Genomic DNA, 7,819 nt, shown 5'->3' on the forward strand with positions numbered 1-7,819 from the left:
CTACTGGTTCCCATTGGCAAACCATGCTGGATTTCTCCGTATCTGCAAGGGAAAAGAGAATAAAACTCGCAAAGCAGTTAGCATCCTCCTTGGCATGCTGTGAGCACTCAAGAAATGGCAACAGGACTTATAAACCAATACAGGTGACCCTTGAACATGAGTTTGAACTGTGCATCATGAGTCAATTCATAGGTCTTTTTTTCTTTTTTTTCCCCCACTACGTAGGCACTACAGTACTACACAATCCATGACTGGCCGAATCTGCAGACTGTAAGGTTATATTTAGATTTTTGATTGTGCAGGGGGTCGGTGACCCCAGCCCCTGTGTTGTTCAAGGGTCCACTGTTATACCAGTCCATTCAGGTGGTAAATATCCCGGATGTGTTGGGGTGGGGGGGAAATAGCTCAACAGGCCCAGCTGAATCCACTGTTCACTCTCTGGCCAGGCCCTGCAAATGTGATTGATGGAAAAGTTTTTTTTGTTTGTTTGTTTACTTTTTTAGGGCCATGCCTGCAGCATATGGAGGTTCCCAGGCTAGGGGTCCAATTGGAGCTACAGCTGCTGGTCTATGCCGCAGCTGTAGCAACAGAGATCTGAGCCACATGTGCAACCTACACCACAGTTGACGGCAATGCCAGATCCTTAACCCACTAAGGGAGGCCAGGGATTGAACCTGCATCCTCATGGATCCTAGTGGGTTTTTTTTTTTTTAACCGCTGAGCCATGATGGGAACTCCAATGGAATGGTTTTAAGGTCCTATGGATGCTGTAACTAATGACCACAAATTTGGTGGCTTAAAACAAAGTGAATTTATTTCCTCACAGTCCTGGAGGCCTGAAGTCCAAGATCAAGGTGCCGGGTGGCTGGGTTCTGGCGAGGGACCTCCCCTTGGGTTGCCGATGGCCACCTTCTCACTCTCCTTACATGTCTCTTCTCTGAGTGCCTGAAGAGGAAGAGAGGGAGCAAGCTCTCTGGTGTCTCTTTTTATGTTTTTGGTCTTTTTAGGACTGCACCTGCAGCATATGGAGGTTCCCAGGCTAGGGGTCGAATCAGAGCTGTAGCTCCCGGCCTAAGCCACAGCCACAACAGTGTCAGATCCAAGCCGTGTCTGCGACCTACAACACAGCTCACGCAACTCCAGATCATTAACCCCCTGAGCGAGGCCAGGGATCAAACCTGCGTCCTCATGGATGCTAGTCAGGTTCGTTTCCACTGAGCCACAACGGGAACTTCCTCTGGAGTTTCTTCTTAGAGGGCCACTAACCCCATCAGATCAGGGCCCTATTCTTATGACCTCATTTAACCTTAATTACTTCGTTAGACACCCCATCCCCAAATATAGCCACAGTAGGGGTTAGGGCTTCCATATATGAATTCGGGGAGGCACGTTCGGCCTGTAATACCTTTCTTGCCTCTCTCCTAGCTTTTGGTGACTCCTGGTGACCCCTGGCTTGTAGATGTGTCATTGCCGTGACAAGTGCGGCTCCATCTTCACCTGGCCATCTTCCCTCTGGGTCTCTGTCCAAATTTCTTCTTCTAAGGACATCTGTTTACCCTGCAAAGACCCTATTTTATGATTAAGTTCATGTGCACAGGTTTAGGGTTAGGACTTGAACCTATCTTTTTTTTGGGGAGTGGGGGACACAAGCTGATTCCCAGTGGACAATGTCTTGCCAGGGATGCTCCAGACCCAGTTTTTCAGCCTCTGGCTGTGTGAGTCACCTATGCTACTGGGGTCCTCCTGGCTGAGGCTCCAGGACATCATGGAGCAGAGACAAGCCAGGCCTGCTGTGCTTTGCCTGAATTCCTGACCCACAGAATCCATAAACATAACAAGAGTTATTATGGGAGTTCCCGTTGCGGCTCAGCAGGTTAAGAACCCTACTAGTATCCATGAGGATGTGGGTTTGATCCCTGGGCTCGCTCAGTAGGTTAAGGAGTCAGCACTGCTGTGAGCTTGGATCCAGCATTGCTGTGGCATAGGCCTGCAGCTGCAGCTCCAGTTCAGTCTCTAGCCTGGGAAAGTTCACATGCCACAGGTGCGGCCCTAAAAAGACCAAAAAAAAAAAAAAAAAAAAAAGTGTTACTATGGTCTGTGCTACTAAATTTTAGGGTAGTTTGCAACACAGCCACAGATGATCAGAATAAAAGGAAAGAGAAGTCATCCGTCTTTTTTTTTTTTTTTTTTTTTAATGCACCTGTGGCATATAGGAGTTCCCAGGCGAGGGTTCAAATAGGAGCTGCAGCTGCCAGCTTATGCCACAGCCACACAGGATCCAAGAGCCGCATCTGCAACCTACACCACAGCTCACAGCAATGCCAAGTCCCCCTAGTCCCCTGAGCAAAGCCAGAGATTGAACCTGTGTCCTCATGGATACTAGTCAGGTTTGCTACAGCTGAGCCATGATGGGAATTCTGAAAAGCCGTCCCTCCTTGCAGAGCTTTGCTGGTTAGGAGGTGAGGGCCCCCCTGCATTTCTGAGTCTCAGTTACATACAAAAGCATCCCTGAGGCTCAGACAGGTGAGGGGCTTTGCTCAAAAGGACTCATCTACTGAGTGGCAGAGCTGGGATTCGGACTCAGGTCTCAGAAATGTCTCAGCGCGTCTGGTGGATGGAGCCTTAGAGTGAAAAGCTTTCTAGTATCCCAGGCATGTCTCTTCCTTTGAGAGTCTCCCCCAGGCTTGGCAATACAAGGGTTACTGTGCCAACTCCCACAGGCCGGGGTGTACACTCCCGCCCCGCCTGGGCTAATGACACATCATGTATGCAATAGAGGAAGGTGGACAGAGGGCCAGATGTGCGATAAGAAACCAGCGTGTAGGAAATTGACATCAGGTGATAATTATTAGCCTGGGTATTCGGAGCAGCTGCATTTCCAAAGGTCGTGTGTTTACCAAACGCTTGAGGTGTTTTTTCCCCAATCAGCCCTAGAAGATTTTGTCCTCCTGGAGAGAGCTCTTCCCCTGGATCTGCTGAAAGCAAGTGATGATAATTCTGCCTCCTCAAAGCCCAGCTAGGCCACTGGGTAATCATTTTCACTCACTTGATGTGTGATTGTGGAGAGCTCTCCCCAGGCTAGCTAGTCGGGCAAGTTCACTTCTTTGAGATGATTTTTTTGTTTGTTTTTTTTGGTCTTTTTGGGGACGCACCCCAGGCTAGGGGTCGAATCGGAGCTGTAGCCACCTGCCTTGCCACAGCAACACCAAATCCGAGCCACGTCTGCAACCTACACCACAGCTCATGGCAACGCTGGATTCCCCAACCCCCTGAGTGAGGCTGGGGATCGAACCTGTGTCCTCCTGGACACTGGTCAGATTTGTTTTCTGCTGAGCCACGATGGAATGAATGACAGAGAATGCGGCATCAGGCATGACTTTCCTATACTCCTTGAGGTGATCTAAGAATATCTCTTGCATTTTTAAAAAATTTAAAAAATTTTTATTATAATTGATTTATAATGTTCTGTCAATTCCTGCTGTACAGTTATCTTTTTCTCAGTTATCTTCCATCATGTTCCATCACAAGTGATTAAATACAGTTCCCTGTGCTATGCAGCAGGATCTCATTGCTTATCCACTCCAAATGCTATAGTTTGCACCTACCAAGCACAAACTCCCAGTCCATCCTACTCTTTTCCATTATATCATTATCCCCCACCTTTTTTTTTTTGTCATTTCTTGGGCCGCTCCCGCGGCATATGGAGGTTCCCAGGCTAGGGGTCGAATCGGAGCTGTAGCTGCCAGCCTACACCAGAGCCACAGCAACACGGGATCCGAGCCGTGTCTGCAACCTACACCACAGCTCACGGCAACGCCGGATCGTCAACCCACTGAGCAAGGGCAGGGACCGAACCCGCAACCTCATGGTTCCCAGTCGGATTCATTAACCACTGTGCCACGACGGGAACTCCTCCCCACCTTTTTTTTTTTTTTTTTTGCCTTTTCTAGGGCTGCTCCCTCGGCATATGAAGGTTCCCAGGCTAGGGGTCTAATTGGAGCTGTAGCTGCCAGCCTACGCCAGAGCCACAGCAATGTGGGATCCGAGCTGCATCTGCAGCTTACACCACAGCTCACGGCAACACCGGGTCCTTAACCCACTGAGCAAGGCCAGGGATCGAAGCCACAACCTCATGGTTCCTAGTCGGATTCGTTAACCACTGTGCCATGACGGGAACTCCCCACCTTTTTAAAAAATGGTTACACCTGTTGCATATGGAAGTTCCTGGGTCAGGGGGTGAATCAGAGCTGCAGCTACTGGCCAATGCCAGTCTCAGCAACACCAAGATTCATGCTGTGTCTGATCTGTGCTGCAGCTCGTGGCAACGCAGGATCCTTAATCCACTGATCGAATCCAGGTACTGAACGTGCATCCTCACCCACACTGTCTTGGGTTCTTAACTGGCTAAGCCACAGTGGGAATGCCTCTTGTAGTTTAAAGAACTCACCGATTTCACTAATTTTACCAAGTCATGTTGAAACTGACAGCACTAACAGCCTGAACCTACCTAAAGCCCAGATTGGGACTTGAACCCATGTGCCGGGACTCGAACCAGATTGGAACTTAAACCCATGGTTTGAAATTCGAGTTACTCACCCAGTGTCTGGACTCACTGAGGTTCAGGTTCTTCCCGCCTCCGCGCAGAAGGAATTCAGGGAGAAACAAAGTAAACAGCAAGAAACAAATTTATTAGGATAGGATGCTTGTGAGGGATGCGAGCGGGCAGGCACAGAAGCTCTGCCCGATCCGGTGGGCTACAGTTTTATCCTCCAAGGGGAGTGGGGGTTGGAAAAGCCCGCCTCTTCTTTCTGGAAGTAGCAGCTCCTCCTTAGTATCAGGTAAGGTGTGAATTCAAATAAGCTAAGGGGTGGTCTTCAAACTCTTGGCCTTGGTCTGAATCTGAATGCAGACCTCACCTGCCTACCCAATGATCTGAGGCAATTCTCGCACCTCCACTACTTAAGCAGGCCTGCCTGATTCTGATGGCTTTCTTTATGGTGGTCTCCCACCATCCCCCGGGCTTTCTTTTTTTATCTATTATTCCCTATATTATTCCCTTCACAAACCACCTGTGCCTACTCTATCTCTATCAATATTGTTAGATTTTAAAAAAGCAAGTTATAAGAGTTCCCACCATGGCTCAGTGATAATGAACTCAACTAGATCTGTGAGGATGCAGGTTTGATCTCTGGCCTCGTTCAGTGGGTTAAGGATCTGGCATTGTGGTGAGCTGTGGTGTAGGTTGAAGACACAGCTGGGCTGTGGCTGTGGTGTAGGCCAGTGGCTACAGCTCTGATTCAACCTAGCCTGGGAACCACCATATGCCGAGGGTATGGCCCTAAAAAGGCAACAACAACAACAAAGTTTAAAAATAAAAGTGCAGCAGTTCCTGTCATGGCGCAGCAGAAATGAATCCGACAAGGAAAGATGAGGTTGGGGGTTGGATCCCTGGCCTCCCTCAGTGGGTTAAGGATCCAGCGTTGCCATGAGCTGTGGTGTAGGTCACAAACACGGCTGGGATCTGGTGTTGCTACAGCTGTGGCACAGGCCGGCGGCAATAGCTCCAGTTAGACCCCTAGCCTGGGAACCTCCATATGCTGCAGGTGAGGCCTTAAAAGGACAAAAGACCAAAAAAAAAAAAAAAAAAAATGCAAAGGGGTTTACACTGGTCAAATGTGAGACAAGGCGAGGCTTTAAATAAACATTGGCAAGAATAAAACATAACATGTTGAATAAAAGCAATCTATGTAAACAGGCACTCACACAAATGTGCCTTGGTCTGTTCAGACTGCGGTGACAGCATACCATAGAGCAGGAGGCTTCTAAACAACAGAAGTTTATTTCTCAGTTCTGGAAGCTGGACCTCTGAGATCAGGGTGCCAGGACAGTCAGGTTGTGGTGAAGGCCCTCTTGGGATGATGACAACATTCAGACCATAGCAGAATGCTTGTACATGAGTGTTCAGAAGTCACTACTCCTAACAGCAAAAAGAAACAACCTAGGAGTTCCCTGGTGGCTCAGCAGGTTAGGGACCTGGTATTGTCATTGTTGTGAGAATGTCTCATACCTGGCTTGGGAACTTCTGCATGCCAAGGGCATGGCGAGAGAGAGAGAGAGAGAGAGAGAGAGACAGAGACAGAGAGAGACAGAGAGACAGAGACAGAGAGACAGAGACAGAGACAGACAGAGACAGACGCAGAGACAGAGAAGCCAGGAGAGAGGCAGCGAACAGACTGTACCTCAGAGTCTCTTGCAGGAACCAATGCTGCCAAAACCCTGATTTCAGACCTCTGCTGTCCAGACTCACGAGAGAATAAACTGCTGTCCTTGAAGCCGCGTAGTTTGCGCTACCCAGTTAGGAAGCTAATGAAGGTCTCAGCTGGTTTGTGCCTCGAGGCTTTGGTGTCCCCTCGGCCCCGAAGGCCGTTGCCCAGCCCGGTTTCTCCATCCAGGACCCGATCCTCCTGCAGTTCACAGCTGCAATGCTTCCTGCTCCGATAGTTCAGCCCTCCTCTCCCCATCCTGTCATGTGTCGCCCCCTACCATCCACGCAAGGATCTCCATCACACACCTGTTTCGTTTTCCTCCTAAGCCGGTGGCTTTCTGGAATGACCTCTTATCTAAAGATGCTTATCATCTATCTTTTGCGCTAGAATGAAAAACTCCTGATGGCGGGGCCTCACCTGCCTGGTTCATTGTTATCCTGAGCACCAGAATGAACAAGAGGCCGGATAGCTTTGGGGCACTTCTGGAGGCGCTATTGCCCTGGATGTTGGTGGCGGGGAGGGAGGAAGGGACTTCAGAGAAGCTGGTCCTTGACACCCAACCCACTCCCTGTGGGGAGAGGAGGTTTTGGTGATCCACTTAGACCTGGATCAAAATGTTCTCTTTTGAGCTGAGCTTAAGAAGTCACCCTGTTCTTTCTGTGGCTTCAGGAGAATAACGAATATTTCCAAGTGTCACAAGCCTGCTGTGTTTTTCTTCTTCCCAGATCACCCAGGATGCTGGTGGGAAGGCGCTGAACGGCATCTTTTCCCAGCCAGGCTCCGTCCCTCTTTTGATGACGACAGGCTCCTAGCAAGGTGTCCCATTGCTGCATCTAAGCAATTATTGCAGGATAGCCGTGGAAGGGCCAGGACCCACGCACCAGGGTATATCCTCGGAATAGTGAGAGCAGTATGATGGGGTGATGGCAGGGGGTGGGGTCGGGGGATGCACCATCTCCCCAGGGAAGGATTAGCTATGTTTCAACAGTCTCTGCCCAACAACCTCTTTGATATCTATTTCATTTATTATTTAAAAAATTTGGGGGGTCTTTTTAGGGCCACACCTGCAACATATGGTAATTCCCAGGCTAGGGGTCAAATCGGAGCTGCAGCTGCCAGCCTACACCACAGCCACAGCCATGAGGGATCCAAGCCATGTCTGCAACCTACACCACAGCTCATGGCAACGCCAGATCCTTAACCCACTCATCGAGGCCAGGGATCAAGCCCATGTCCTCAAGGATACTGGTCAGGATTGTAACCACTGAGCCATGACGGAAACTCCTATTTATTTATTTACTTATTTACTTTGGCCGCATCCACGGCATATAGAAGTTCCCAGGCTAGGGGTCAAATGGGAGCTGCAGCTGCTGGCCTATGCCACAGCCACAGCAATGTGGGATCTGAGCCACATCTGCAACCTACACAACAGCTCAGGCCCATGCTGGATCCTTAACCCACAGAGCGCCGAGGCTAGGGATCGAACCCGCCTCCTCATGGATACTAGTCAGGTTCTTAACCCACTGAGCCACAACAGGAACTCTTCATTTTAT

Source organism: Sus scrofa, chromosome 3, assembly GCF_000003025.6.
Source record: "Sus scrofa isolate TJ Tabasco breed Duroc chromosome 3, Sscrofa11.1, whole genome shotgun sequence".
Lineage (NCBI taxonomy): Eukaryota > Metazoa > Chordata > Mammalia > Artiodactyla > Suidae > Sus > Sus scrofa.